Raw genomic sequence first — 13,761 nt, 5'->3', positions numbered from 1 at the left:
TCGAGGCTTCGTTTGGTCATAGTCACGTGACATGGGTGTTTCGAATCACGCTTCGGATCAGTGTTTCGACACATCTGCGCTTCGGGATCTCGCAAAGCTTCGGAACGACTGTTTCGCTTCAGCCATCCTTAGCTGACGGCCGCAGGAGAACGGCGCGAGGCCGGTGGCGTCATTACTGAGACGCGCCGGGTCTCGCATCTCTCACGGAGGAGCGGGAATTTTCTTAGCAATGGTAAAACGCACATCAACCGATCACTTGTTTAGCGTTCATGTAAACACTACATTCAGATTCACCAATCGGAATGAATTCAGTTAGATTGGAACAAAAGGTGTGCATGTAAACAATGAATGGCGACCGCAGAGAAAGCAAAAGCTGAATCCCGGACATTTTGAACGATCTCTCCCGCCGGACAAGTCCGGGAAAAGGAGGATGGTAACCCCAACTTACTCAGCTTTCTCCTACTATTCAGCTTTCTCCACAGAACAAGAGCCTGCTAGCTTAGCTTCCACAGAAAGACGGCTGACACTGTGTACATTCTGTGAGTGAGATCCAACCCTCTATGGGCGGGCTGAAAACATGCAGAACAACGCCATCTACTGGCTGTAGTCTTTAGCCTCTGGCCAGAAAATCCTCCGATGACGCAAAAATGACGATTTTTGCGTCATCGGAGGATTTTTTCCAGACAAAAAATACATAAATCTCTTGTCTCAGGGGGATATGAGGGTGGAAAGCATGGTAATTCGAAAATACTACAGGTTTTCTACTAATACAAAGCTTAATGCTAAATCCTAAAGTATCCCTTTAAGAATTTCATAGCAAAAAAAAAATGGCTAACACTTTATTTTAAGGCGTCCTTGTTACAGTGTAATTATACATTTAAGTACTGAGAATATATTTTAAATTAACTACATGTAGCCTATTTACTATAGGCTATGGTTATGATTCCGATTAGGTTTGGTTTCGGGTTAGTTGCATGTAATTATGCTTAATTTTAGTAATTACTATAGAAACTACATGTAATATACAAGGACACTCTAAAATAAAGTGTTACTAAAAAAAATATACACTTGTAAACATTGTATCAAGATCAAGATCAATTTTTCTAAAGAATTAGTGTTTTATTGTCCTCTACTAGCTACTAATTCTGCTTATATTAGCTGCAGAATTACACATTTCGACTGATCATTTATTATTTCATATACACAGAATAACATTTGGCAAATCTTTCAATATTTTTTTGTAAATTGAATTGGGTTTCTTTGGTCTCTTAAATAATTTCTATTTAATTACTTTTATAAGATAATTGTTTTTTCACTCTATTCTTTTCTACACCGTCTCAGTGTACTAATATTTTACTTTAAATGTTGAGTTTTGTGAAATTGTTTACCATGTTCCTCGTTTAAGTCTATAACTCGCTTTAGATAAAAGCGTCTGCTAAATTAATAAATCTACTGTTTTTACAGCATCAACCGCCAGAGGGCGCCAAACATCAAATATGAATGAAAGAGCGGGAAACAGATTTAATGTACAACACCTTTAATGAACTCACTATATTACTAAACGGTCATTTTATTTTTATTAAATAGACCCTAAATATCACACATTTGGATGAGCTTGTTTTTGGTTTGGATTTTGTGAAAGGTTTTTAATGGATATATAATTTTATTTATTGCCTTTTATGAATATAGGCCTATTTATATATTTTACGCACATGAATTATAGGTTTCATGCATGTTTTAGCGTGAAATAGGCCTATTAGTGAGATTGATCTGGCTCCACAGATGGAGTCATTTTAAAGCATTTGCAAAACCATGTGTAATTTCAGGCGTAGGCTAGGCTATGTCATTGCAAACATTCACAGACATCACACTGAATTTCCACTGATAATAACAGACCTGTGATTGGCCTCTTTCAGGTTACACAGGAAAATCCCAAAGACATTCCAGACGTGCCTGGACAGATCATGATCAAAAATCATCTGATCCGCTGAAACCAACATGGACCCAAATAATCCATTTATAATCAGACTAGTCCAGTCCGGATGAAAAGTCACATGTACTGTAGGCTAACCTCGTCAGTCGGAATGGATTGGCCAGATCCGTTTTAACTCTCATTCAGATTGTAAGAGGTGCTTTAAACCGTTTCTAATCCGTTCAATAGGACAATAAAATCACGTTTGAAAACTGAAACTGGAAAGTTCTGCGCATGTGCAATGACACTTTAATGGCGTAATGATGTAATGAAAAATTATGTTCTTACTCAGTATTTTTGTGTGTTTTTTTCCAGTAGGCTACAAATATCTACCCGGCCAACAAAGATATGTTCTAAGAACATTTAACATTACCATTAAGCTATGAAAAAGTTGTTCCTGGATGTTCTCTGAATGTTAAAAACGTCCAGTTTTTTAAAGGTTTAATTTTTTTTTTTTAATTCTTGGTTATGCAAACATTCCATTCAGCAAACATTATGGGAATGTTACTTTTAAATGTTCTCTGAACGTTCTGAAACAAGTGCTGAAACAAGAGTAGACCAACAGAGTAGTACCGTAAAACTTCAAATAATAGCCCAGGCTTTTATTTTCCCAAATCGCCGAACTGCACCGGCTTAAGCTATTTGAGACAGGCGTCTATGAGACAGGCCTTTAATTTAGTGTTGAGAAGAGCATGACAGTAGGAGGTTACCATATCTGTGTTTGTGTTTAACAAGTAAGTTAAAGGGGTCATATAATGCCATTTTTGTACAAGCTAATATGATTCTTTAGGGTCTAAATTAAAAGTTTGGGTCCCACTTTATATTAAGTGGCGTTAAGTACTATGTACTTATTGTGTTCATGTTGTATTGTAAAACACTTTTGCTGCTATTGAGGTGTGATACGGGTAAGGTTAGGGACAGGTGTGGTGGATTGGGTAGGTTTAAGGTGTAATGGAAGGGTCAACTGTGTAATTACAAATGTAATTACATAAATTAATTACAGCTGTAATTACATGCAGGAATTTTTTAAATGTAAGTACAATGTAAAAACATGTAGTTACACAATAAGTACATTGTATCAAATTATTAATTTCAATGTAAGTACATAGTACTTAAAGCCACTTAATATAAAGTGGGACCAAAGTTTGTAATATACTTAAATTAAAAATTCTCATTAGTATTGTAAGAAAGCTCATTTTACCTGGTCAAAAACAGCTGTTTTCAGCACGCCGTTTAGGTGCATGCGTCTTTAAATGATAATGAGCTTTGCTCACCCCGCCCCTCTGTTCTGTGCATACTGCAGTTTTAATAACCATAACGCGTGGTTCATTATAAACGTGGGATTATGAATTATATTCAGAAAGTCGTACATAGAAAACATGCCGTAATGTACCTGAGTGTAAACAGCCGCATTCATCGTGAAGCATGCTAGCGATTTGCAAAGACATATATAAATATTAATATAAAGGTTAATAAAACGTTACACTCACTTCAGTTCTTCTGGAGGTGCAGCAGGAACACGAATAGTTGGTACCGATCCTTTTTTCAGGAGCAGCTTCTTAGCAAATCCAGCTTTATACTGACCCTCGTTTGTAAAGCAGTCTGGTGAAATGATTCACGCAAGCATGAAAGCATTGACCGTTGATCGTGGGGAATATTCCCTTCGAAAACAAACTCAGCCACTGCGTCTTCAGCGGTTCGGATTTAGAAACATCAACATGACGTGTTCCTTATTACACCCAAGAACAGAACACCACAATCGCTTAGACGCCATTCTGCTCATAGACAGTGCTCCAGCATATCAACAATGACTGCGCCGGTCCACACGGACTATGATTGACAGCTCGCTCACGAGCGAGGGCGGGTCTGTGTTGAAACGCTGCTGTCAATCAACAATCGTGGGAGGGGTGTCGATTTTGTGACGTCACAAAATCGAACGGCTTGATTTGAGACAGGGGACAACATATAAGATGATTAGAAAAAAAACAAAAACACTGGATGGATTTTTATCATTTTATGATGGTTGTGTACAGGCACTGCCAACACACATTTCAGTACAATCAACTTGTAAAAGTGAATTAGCCTACTATATTTCCGTATGTCTAAAGGGGGTCGCAGTCGCACACCAGACGAGAAGCGCCGCGCCACGTCTTTAAAATTCGAACACACAGTGTAGGCCTACATTGTCTCAAATCGTTGTTAATGTATATACTGACTTCACCCTGTGCTGCAATATTCAGTTTTACACTCATTAACAGAAATCACCTGCGTGGATGAAAATTGCTGATGGTATCGGATTTTCAGGTTATATTCTCAATTCATTCAGTTAACGGACGCTCTGAGGTAAAGTGAATTCAGACTGCAAACTAAGCAACGATTGTATCTAACTGAAAACTTATCAGAAAAAAACGTTCTCTTGCAGTCTTTCACAATTACTAACAAGCGTTTATCAAAACTTTTTCTAAACACTTAACACAGCAACACACCTACAGTACATAGCCAAATTGTTAATTTTCTGGCCAAAACCACATTTTGTTAAATAAATACAATCTCTACATTTCAAAATGCTAAAAACCTTTTTCTTCATATACTAACTATCAAAACACTAGCACTAGTTTTCTATCACACATGAACACAGTCAATCATAGCGCTATGACTCTCAAAATACTAACACTTATGAAAACTGCATTACTTATGTTTAATACCTGCAGACCATATGAAATCTATTGGGTTTTTTTATAATTCAGTTTCAGCCATTCTACATGTTTGTTTGAGTGTTGAATGTGTGCATTCTTGGCAACATACTATCTAAAAGTCATTACTTTACAGAATGTGTAGTCTTCTGCCTTCAGCTTATGTTTGCTTTTGCAGCGAGCCAAACAAAGGCTTAGTAAAAGTCGTAGACAGTTGTCAGGGTCAAACTTGCTTTACTGAAGCCCAATTTGTGAAACTGTAACACAAATAAACAATGATATTTAAAAAAAATATATCTCTTACAATGTTACATTCAGTTCACATAAATCAAAACATTATTTAAGATGCACATAAATCACCCTTACATAACTTAGAAGATGGCTGTGTTAAGAACAATCAAGCATCACAATTATGTGCTTCACGCTACATTTAACATGTCACATGCAAATCGTTCTCAAACATATGTATATATATCAGAATACATGTAATCATATTTTACCGCTTAGATTAGTCTTTTAAACTTACAGATTGTTCCGTTTCAAGAGCAAAACAAGAAGGATGGACGTGGATGCACCTCTATACTCTCCACCATGAGCTCTAAGATCCAAAATGGCTGATATATTATTAAAGGCGATGTACTTCTTAAAGTAACCACAAGGTGTCAATATTGACAAAGTAAACCATAACTAAGGCCAGGATATGTAGAAAAAAAAAATAGAAAGTAACAGAATTGCTGAGGGCATCCACTGGTCAAATGGGTCATATGGCCTTTGGTTTTCATTTCAGAAATTGTGAGATAAAAATGTCACAATATGTTCAAATGTTGTTGTTTTTTCCATTACAGAAATAAGCTTTCATAGGTTCCACATGTGTGAGAGAAAAATCATGAGATGCACAATCCAACACACATTCTTCCTCTCACTGCAAAAAACTATTTCCTTACAGTATTTATGTCTTGTTTTCCAGTAAAAAAAAAAATATATATATATATATATATAGTATGGACTTATCTATCTCTGGGGGATACGGTGAATAAGCCCAAGTCCCAAAAAGTCGCTGTGTTCCTTTAAATCAAGATAAATTACTTGAGATGCAAAATTACATTATTAATGTCAAGCTATTAAGTATTTTTTTCCTGAAAAATGTGTCAAAATGAAGTGAGTTAAAACAAGATAAAATATCTGCTAATGGGGTCAGAAAAATAAACGTAAGAAAATTCTAACTACACTGACATTTGTTCTTGTTTTAAGCATGAACTCACTGCTGGTCACTAGCATGTAAGGTATGTTTAGTGAAGTAAGTGAAAATAAAGTCAATTCACACTATAAGTGATGTCTCAGCGTTAGTGACGACACCTGTGGTTAACAAGCTGAATTACTGAAGATAAGAGTTGTTGTTGTTCACAAGAACAGAAAAGAGAAGAGAAGAGCAGAAACACAACAACTGACTTACAGCCTTAGAGGAAATCAACTGCAAATAAAATCAATATCTCACCAGAGGATGATTAAACAACCATATTCACGTATTACAAACCAGTTTAGCTTTTATTTATTTCATGGCACATGTACAAAGGTTGTTGAGGTCACCATTGTGGTGATCAGTGTTCCCTTCAGTTGCACACTTGGCCATTGACTTGTTGAATTAATTATCTTTCACAAATATATGATGCTTTCGTAAACGAAAACTGAAACTAAGACTAAAACTATTGGTCAAAAAGCATTTTCGTAAACTGAAATAAAATAAGAGATTTCAAGTAAACTAACAACAGTTACTGAAAAACTAATTTTTCTCACGCATGACACTACGTTCTGGCAATCAAGTTTAAATAAGGTCAAGTTGTTAAACTTAAGACGCCTTTCGTGACCTTGCGTGTTTTCCCCCATTCCACTGCCCACGTCTGGCACAGATGGCCAATGTCTGACGTTAATGCAAATACAGCTGTACTTTAATTCCAGCTAAGATAGCCATCTCATGTGAAACTTAATAAACAAGATATATTAGATAAGACATATTAGACAAGATACCACACAGAGCCGAAAACAGAAAATCAAATAGCATGTCTAGACCACAAATAGGAAACCCCATATTTTCAGATTAAAAGTAAACTAACTGTCATGAATATGAGTATAACTGTAAAGTAAGTCCACTTAAAGGACAAGTTCGGTATTTTACACTTAAAGCCCTGTTTACAGATCGTTTCTGATGAAATAGAACGGTTAAGATTAAAATTTGGTCACATGCTGCTGTCCCGAGAATTTTAGGTTTATTTCGCTTTCCCCCCCACCTACAGAATGGCAGCCTATGGGCACTGGAACAATCCTTCATAAAACGCATGAAACTTTCGTTTACAAAGACATGAAACTCACCGAGTGGTCAGGGGTGTTCACTGATATGCTCACACAAAAATCGCTGCAAAAGATGCTTTCCAACAGGTGTTTTACCATTCGTTGTAAAACTGTGGACCTATTTTTCCAAACGTCTCACACCCGTAGATTCTTCCGTTGAGAGCTTGAATAATAGACACTCCAGCCCAGTTGGTGGCGATAATGCACCTTTGCCAATTGCAAGCAAACCACTGGCATTTAATTGAATACACAGAAGAAGCAGAAGAAGAAGCGGCGGAGTAATACCGTACTGCACACAGCCCATCCAATTCAAGTCAATGGAGTTGGACAAAAACTACGATAAAACCTGTTGGAAAGCATCTTTTGCAGCGATTTTTGTGTGAGCATATCAGTGAACACCCCTGACCACTCGGTGAGTTTCACGTCTTTGTAATCGAAAGTTTAATGCGTTTTATGAAGGATTGTTCCAGTGCCCATAGGCTGCCATTCTGTAGGTGGGGGGGAAAGCGAAATAAACCTAAAATTCTCGGGACAGCAGCATGTGTCCACATTTTTATCTCAACCATTCTATTTCATCAGAAACGATCTGTAAACAGGGCTTTAAGTGTAAAATACCGAACTTGTCCTTTAAGGCAAGTTTGTAGAGAACCCAAGTGCTGAAATGAAATGTGCTGAAAACTATTGGACATGGCACTTACCAACAGCAGTGAAACAACACTTGACAAAGACACATGGCAAACATGAGGGCTTAAATACACACAAGACTAGAGAAGGGACACCTGTGAACATAATCAAGACAATCAACCAATGACAACATGACACATCAGACAAGGGAACTCATGGCAGGATCACATGACTAACATGGAATCACATGACAAAGACATGAGACATGACCAAAACAAGACGTGACAGTAACTATGAGTATATAATATTAAAAGATATAATAAAAAGCATAAATGGATCAACACAAGAATAATATGTTTGAAAGGATTAATCATAAAAATAACCATAAAAGAATACTCATAATAATCATTTCTAATGCACCATGTTTAACAAGATTTCATCTTTAATATGAATGAGTTTGAATGAATAATTTTTACTTTTATACTTTTATGCTGCATTTGTTTGGTTCTGTGTTTAATCTCAAACAATTATTTTATTTTTATTATTAAGAGGTTTGCACAAGAGTTAACTGTAAACTGCAAACATTAAACTAGTCTTTAACTGGAAGTGTTCTGTTTAACTAACACTGAAACTATATAAAAACTCAATAGAAATGTGTTCACAAAATAGAAACCAAACTAAAATAACAAAACCATTAATGAAACTAATAGGAATTTTGAAAAATGATATTAAAATAAACACTCATTTAAAAATGCAAAACTATAATAACCTTATAGCTCCTAATGACATATTTTATTATGTGCATTTTCACAGTCAGTGATTGACAGATGGATGTGAGTTCCCAAATGAGTATGAAAGTCTTTAAAAATAGCAACTTTCAGTTTTAAACTTTCATCATCAGTTTGTTATTATGATTAACTGTCCCGTTGAAAGAACTCTTCTCATAAATTGTTTTGAAAACACTATGTTCAGATTCATCAATCAGAATGATTTAAAAATTAAAAGAAACGGTGTCAATGTAAATGTAGCTCAGAACAACTGGACCTAACTAAACTAGTTGATTAACTGGTGTGTGTGTGTGTGTGTGTGTGTGTGTGTGTGTGTGTGTGTGTGTGTGTCAGGGCTGATTTGTTGGCATTGGTGTTGGTGAGGCTCAGGTTTCAGTGTAGATGTACAACTGGTGTGTTTATCAAACTGGAGCTGTCACAGGACTCCTGACCTTTGACCCCTGATAGTAACTCCTAAAAAAAAAAGTCAAAAAGTCAAACACCATGAAACTAGAGAACAAAACAAAACACAAGAGCGGCAATGAGACTGTTGACACAAAAGACTGGCAGTGTGTGTGTGGGTGTGTGTGAGAGAGAGAGAGAGAGAGTGAGAGTGCATGTGTGAAAGAGAGAGAGTGAGTGAGACTCTACAGCTATTAATTAATGTCCATAAAGTGAATAAGGCAAACTTGTGATTAAACTTTACCTCATGTAAACACAATACTTTAATCAGTTTGATGCCATAAGTTAATGCAGTAACCATAATCATAATAAAAAATATGTGGCACATGCAATAAACAGCATGTAAACACTTGGCATCTCTTCCACTCTGACTGAAGTTTGCATGTGTTTGTGACGAACACGGATGATGTTTTCATGCACAGATTCGTAAAGGTAAAAATCATATTTTTGTGGAGAAACTGAGTTCATGTTGACAACGTTGCATGAAATGAATATAATTACATTTACATTTATTAATTTAGCACATGCTTTTATCCAAAGTGACTTACAAATGAGAACAATAGAAGCAGTGAAACTAACAGTAGGAGAACAATATGACCCTTCTCAGTTTAATCTAATGCAGTACATGTTCATTTTTTAAATAGAATAGAAGAGAAAGTGTTAGTATTACTGGATCAAGTGCTGTCGAAAACGAAGCATCTTCATCCGTTTCTTGAAGGTGGAACAGTCCTGGTGAAGGTCCGAGAAAGAGATTTAGTGCCTCTTTGAGATGATGCACCACAAGACGTCTTTCGCTTGCAGAGCTCAAGTTTCTGGATGGCACGTGAGTCTGAAGTAATGAGTTTAGGAAAAGGGGAGCAGAACCAGTGGTTGTTCTGTAGGCAAACGTCAGTGACTTGAATCTGATGCGAGCGGCAACTGGCAACCAGTGCAGTGTAGTGAGGAGAGGACAGAGGAGTGACGTGTGCTCTCTTCGGCTCGGTGAAGATCAGTGTCAGAGGTCTGACCGTATACAAGCTGGAAGACCAGCCAGGAGAGCGTTACAATGGTCAAGTCTGGATAAAACAAGCACTTGGACAAGGAGTTGAGTAGCTCTGATAGGAAGGGCCTGATCCTCCTAATGTTGTACAAGGCAAATCTACATGACCGGGCAGTTCTAGTAATGTAGTCTGTGAAGTTCAATTGATCATCGATTACCACACCAAGGTTCTTGGCTGACCTTGATGGAGTTATGGATGACGAGAGCTGAATGGGGAAGTTGTGATGAAGTGTTGGGTTGGCCGGGATCACGAGTAGCTCTGTCTTCGCAAGGTTTAGTTGAAGGTGGTGGTCCTTCATCATGTCTGTCTGGCTGAGATACGATATAATGCAGTATATCGACGGTCAAAACATAGAAATGAAGAGATTGTAGGTGCAAAAAATCAATACATTAATAGAAATGTGTTTTGGATTCAACATAAGTAGATTAAAACAATGTCCAGTCCCACAGACTGTGTGTGTGTGCATCATTTGTGCTGTGTGTGTGTGTGTGTGTGTGTGTGTGTGTGTGCGTGTGTCTGTGTGTCTGTGTGTGTGTGTGTGTGTGTGTGTGTGTGTGTGTGTGTGTGTGTGTGTGTGAATAATGGGGTAAAAATAACCACAATTTTTAGAGAATGATCATAAATGTATGCGTGCAAACAGGAGTGTCGTGTAAACATCTCACTGCGATTAATTCCTCACTCGGATTATTGGAAATAATCACATTATTGGTGCATATGTACACATAGTCATTCACACACTGTAAAAACACACAGGAGTGTGTGTGAGCTGCATTAGCGTGACGGTCTGTCAGCGTAACGTGTGAAACTCGAGCTCTGATGTCCGTCTGCAGAGACTCCGCACACACACACACATACTCATTCACTCACAGTCACTCTCTCTCTCTCTCTCTCTCTCTCACACACACACACACACACACACACACACACACACACACACACACACACACACACACACTCTCTCTCATTCACTTACTCACTCTATCACAGTCACACTCACACACGTTTCACACATACTCCATGTAGCGGTGTGTGTGCGGTGCAGGAGCAGCGCGCGCTATAGTGCTTTCACATATGCAGTGTGTACCTGATCCGCGGCTGTACCATAAACACATACTCACTATTTGTATTTCAAATCCAGAAGTTATCAGCAAATTTTATTTAAAAAAAAAAAGTTATGTCAGCATTGCGATTCTTTTGTACACATATACACTCTTTAATAGACGTATTCACGTTTAAACACAATTTAAACAAAGTATTATTCAGTGCATTACTTCTATATAGCCTAATTATATATTAAGTTGCTCAAAATCGCATACATTTTAAATTAAAACTTAAACTTGACAAAAACAGCAGACTCATACCCTTTCTTTTGCACAATTTAAATATTTATACAATAAATCTTGCATGTCACAAAGAACTTGTTTTTCCACCTCCAAGAATGAGAGAGTGTTGTTCATTATATCGCCTTGTTGAAGTAAATTGTAGTTTTCCTCAGGCCCGGGGTGGGTAATCGGGAGAATCGGGAGAATTCCCAGTGGGCCGCGTCAGGGAGGATGGGAGGAGAAGAGGCCAGGAGGTATGGAAGCTTGTTTCAGCCACAGAATAAAACATTTTAAAAGATAATTGTGACTTTTTATCTCACAATTTCGAGTTTACATCTCGCAATTCTGACTTTATTTCTCAGAATTGCGTGTTATAAAGTCAGAATTGCAAGATATAAAGTCAGAATTGTGTGAAATAAAGTCGCAATTGCGTGTTATAAAGTCAGAATTTAGAGATATGAAGTCAGAATTGCCTGAAATAAAGTCGCAATTGCGTGTTATAAAGTCAGAATTGCAAGATATAAAGTCAGAATTGCCTGAAATAAAGTCGCAATTGCGTGTTATAAAGTCAGAATTGCAAGATATAAAGTCAGAATTGTGTGAAATAAAGTCGCAATTGCGTGTTATAAAGTCAGAATTGCAAGATATAAAGTCAGAATTGTGTGAAATAAAGTCGCAATTGCGTGTTATAAAGTCAGAATTGCCTGAAATAAAGTCGCAATTGCGTGTTATAAAGTCAGAATTGCAAGATATAAAGTCAGAATTGTGTGAAATAAAGTCGCAATTGCGTGTTATAAAGTCAGAATTGCGTGATATAAAGTCAGAATTGCGTGATATAAAGTCAGAATTGTGTGAAATAAAGTCGCAATTGCGTGTTATAAAGTCAAAATTGCAAGATATAAAGTCAGAATTGTGTGAAATAAAGTCGCAATTGCGTGTTATAAAGTCAGAATTTAGAGATATAGAGTCAGAATTGCGTGATATAAAGTCAGAATTGCAAGATATAAAGTCAGAATTGCCTGAAATAAAGTCGGAATTGCGTGTTATAAAGTCAGAATTGCAAGATATAAAGTCAGAATTGTGTGAAATAAAGTCGCAATTGCGTGTTATAAAGTCAGAATTGCCTGAAATAAAGTCGGAATTGCGTGTTATAAAGTCAGAATTGCAAGATATAAAGTCAGAATTGTGTGATATAAAGTCGCAATTGCTTCTTATAAAGTCTAAGTGAATTATTATTTAACCTTTACATTATTTGTTGAACCACGGTATTAATACAAACTACACAATAGTAAGAGCTGAACTGTTGCTTAATTTATCCAATTTGGAGAAAGTGCTAATTTGGAATTCCACCATGGAGAAAGTGGGCCGGTCTTGGCCTGAAACTCCCAGGCTGACAAGTGGCCCCACTCCGGCCCTGGTTTTCCTTGATTTACCCCGGTCTTAAAGTAAAAAGATGACTGTGAAAAATAGTAGTATTTAATTAAATGCATTTATGGTGAGATTACTACATTTTCATGTCAATCTGGTCAATCTGTGTTCATTTTGACCACGAACCATGCACGGTCACTTTAATTCAGCGCGTGCAGTGGAAACGATCTCTGCACTGCTGTGTACACACACCGCAACCGGAACGGATCGCCGGACCGCATCCGCGTGCAGTGTGAAAGCTCTAACCTGTTAACATGGGTACGGAAAAAATACGCACCGCAAACGCACTGCAAACAGAGTATGTGTGAAACGGGAGTCACACACACACACACTCACTCACAGTCACTTTCACACACGCATACACACACACACACACACACACACACACACTTTCACACACGCACACACACACACACACACTCAACAGTCACTTTCACACACACACACACACACACACACACACACTCACACACACTCACTCACACACAGACACTCACTCACTCACAAACACACACTCACACACATTCACTCACTCACTCATCACTCACTCACTCTCTCATTCACTCACTCACTCACTCACAATCTCTCTCTCAGACACACTCTCACACACACACACACACACACTCACACACACTCACTCACACACAGACACTCACTCACTCACAAACACACACACACACACACACACATTCACTCACTCTCTCATTCACTCACTCACTCTCTCATTCACTCACTCACTCACTCACAATCTCTCTCTCAGACACACACTCTCACACACACACACACACACACACACACACACACACACACACAGATGACACACATCATCTCAGACCTTTACATGGAAAAATCTTCGATTTCTCACCGAAAGCAACAGACTTTATTTGCCATCACACACACACACACACACACACACACACACACACTTGTTTCATACGGACCATATTTGGTGTTTCGGATGCTCTCAGTTCTGTATGCGGGTTTAACCCGTGCCAGTCGACAGAGACATGATGAGGCTGTTAAACCACGACCACACGTTCATGTCTCAGTCAGAAACACTTACAGACACTTCAGCACAGCGCTCAGCGTTAGCCTGGCTAGCATCAT

At 37.8% G+C, this 13,761-nt stretch overlaps 2 protein-coding genes across 2 annotated transcripts in view; both read right to left on the bottom strand.

The window, feature by feature from the left end:
• Positions 1-13,761, bottom strand: part of LOC307165431 (G-protein coupled receptor 4-like) — a 706,289-nt gene that overhangs the window by 315,539 nt on the left and 376,989 nt on the right. The gene's annotated exons all lie outside the window — the stretch shown is intronic.
• The window catches only part of zglp1 (zinc finger GATA like protein 1), a 147,147-nt gene that overhangs the window by 90,504 nt on the left and 42,882 nt on the right, over positions 1-13,761 (bottom strand). The window lies entirely within an intron of this gene.

Source organism: Squalius cephalus (assembly GCF_949319135.1).
Source record: "Squalius cephalus genome assembly, chromosome: 10".
In the NCBI taxonomy this organism is placed as follows: Eukaryota; Metazoa; Chordata; class Actinopteri; order Cypriniformes; family Leuciscidae; genus Squalius; species Squalius cephalus.
This window is presented reverse-complemented; position numbering and strand designations above follow the sequence as displayed.